Below are 2,420 nucleotides of genomic sequence, written 5' to 3'. Positions count from 1 at the left end.
CCAATATTCTGGACATATAGAGCTCTGCACCTTCTTCTCCCTTTTGGTATAAGCATGGCTCTAAAAGCATCCTTAGATTAGACCTTATTTTGTCACAGTAGCTTTCCCCTCTCTGTGTTGTAATCACAGACGTTCTTCAGACTGTAAGAGAGACCTCCTTCTTTCCATGTCAGCAACAGTCCCTGTCACCTCAGACCTGCAGGGCTACATCATTATCATTAGGGGTGGTCATCTTAACACCCACCTAGACAACATGAATCAACAGTGCCAGATTGCCTTCTTAATGGAGTTGGCAATTCTGAATAGCTAAAGGTTTTGGAGGGAAATACTCTCATTTGGACTTCTATGTTTAAAAAGTGCTTATGGACTTTTTATGTCCTCTAAAGCCTAATGTAAAACAAAAATTAAAATGTCAGACCAACAGAATTTTCAGTTTCCCTCTAGAAACTGGAACAAGTGGGTGTAAGCTTAAAAACAGAAAGCAAGATCTGTTTCTGGACTTCATCTCTCAGCTGTTTATCAACTATAATATTTCAAAAACAAAATGCAAACCAAACAAGGCAACACATTGCATAGAGCCTCCTTTCATGTAACTGCAGAAAAATTAATGACTATGAAAGAGGAAACAATCAAAAACCCAAGAAAAACCCCTAGAGTTTTCCTATTTCCAAAAATAAAATGAAACTGCTATTTGCAATGAAGTGTTTAGTTTAGAATTTTGTAATCAAAATACGTATAGGAAACTTTCCCATGCTGTCCAAAGGAAACATTTTCAAAGGGAAACCAATTCCTATGTGGTACACCTGATAAAAGAGGAGGACAAGATAAAAAAAAAGGCTGCAGGCTCTTCTCTGTACCTGCTTTTTACTATTGTGCTTACCAAATGTCCTGCTGCTGACATTTAAGACAAAAAGGAAGAACATGAAAGGCCTGGGAAAAAAGGAAGCAAGGCAGTAAAATGTTTATCATGCAAAATCAGAAAGTCATTGGCAATAAAACACACTGCACTGACAGAGCACTGGGACTAGATGATACCAGCCTTTCTATGATTTAACACAATTGAAAAATAAAGGTCAAATGAAGCCCTAAAACTTCCTCCTTCATCCGATATGAAAAATCAGATGTGTTATTGCTGGCATCAGCTGCAGTTTGTTGCTTGGTCTAGAAGAGGCAAAAAAAACCCCAAGCAGTAACAGTTTCTCAGCAACTGCCTTCAGTTTTATACTAGCCTACAGAGTTCCAGCAAACACACTTCCACTGCATCTCAGCTGCAGCTTGGTTTTAGCCGTGAAACCCATGTGACCCCAGCCTGAGCCATAGAAGGCTGCCCACCCCCAGTCACAGGATGTGGAGGAATTGGTGGGAGGGTGACTGGAGACACCCAGTAACATGTTCCTGCCTTCTGAGATGAGCACAGAGCACTCAGCCCGTGTTGAAAGCAAGCTCTGGCACCAGACTAGCCACATCAGTGCAAGGTGGCACCTGCACTAGTTAGCTGTGCTGAGAGAAATGAGTTACTAGCTTGAATGCGCTGCTCTGCTAATGCAGCTACGCAGCTTTTGGGAGCCAGGCTGGAGCTCTGCATGGTCCTACTGCTTCAGATGGCCACCAGCTGGGTGCTCTGCACCACAGACGCAGTTTCATGGGGCAACAGTTTTATGGAGTCAGTAGTCCTGACTCTGAAGCCAGACCTGCAGTCCTCCTGAACCTGAGTTCTACTGATCTCAAGGAGACTCAGATTTCACTAACAATGCGAAGGAAAACCAGCATTATTTCTCATCTCACTGAGTGTTTTTTAGACTGGAATACAGCTAGATGATTCAACTTACAAATAGTTATTTGATAGAGCAGCTTCCAGTTAAGGAAACCAGATGGTGACTCAAAAGATTAATTCCAATCCCCTATTCTAAAAGGAAATCTCAGATGTTACAGAGCATTTGTAGCAACCATTAGCTTGGAGGAAGACAGAAGCAACTGTACTAATGTGTGGGCACTATGGCTATGTAGTCCATCCCAACCTTGGCATTCCTGCCTCTGCATGAGTTGGGGAACTTCTTCCAAGCAATTTTAACTGTTACTTCACAATATACAGGATTATGGGCCTTCTTCACTTCCCAGAGTTAACACTGGAAAAATAAATTGCAGAAGTGTCAATGAATATTTGAAAAGGTCCTCTTTTGAATCCCCCATTTTTAATTTTCTAAATCTGTTTAAAAGAAAACCTGCCTTTAAAAAAAAAAAAAAAAAGGAAAAGAGGAAAAGAAAAAAAAGTATCTTTTCTTCATACTCCAAATTTAACAGTTAAAAAAAAAGAAAAACAACTTTACTCAAAGTCCAGTTTTGAGACTTGCAGATATTTTCTTCCCCAGACTTGCAGATTTTTTTCATTTTTATCTCCATTATAAAGGTTTTTTCCCAGG

Source organism: Mycteria americana, chromosome 1 (genome assembly GCF_035582795.1).
Source record: "Mycteria americana isolate JAX WOST 10 ecotype Jacksonville Zoo and Gardens chromosome 1, USCA_MyAme_1.0, whole genome shotgun sequence".
Classification (NCBI taxonomy): Eukaryota; Metazoa; Chordata; class Aves; order Ciconiiformes; family Ciconiidae; genus Mycteria; species Mycteria americana.
Note: the sequence above shows the minus strand (reverse complement) of the source record.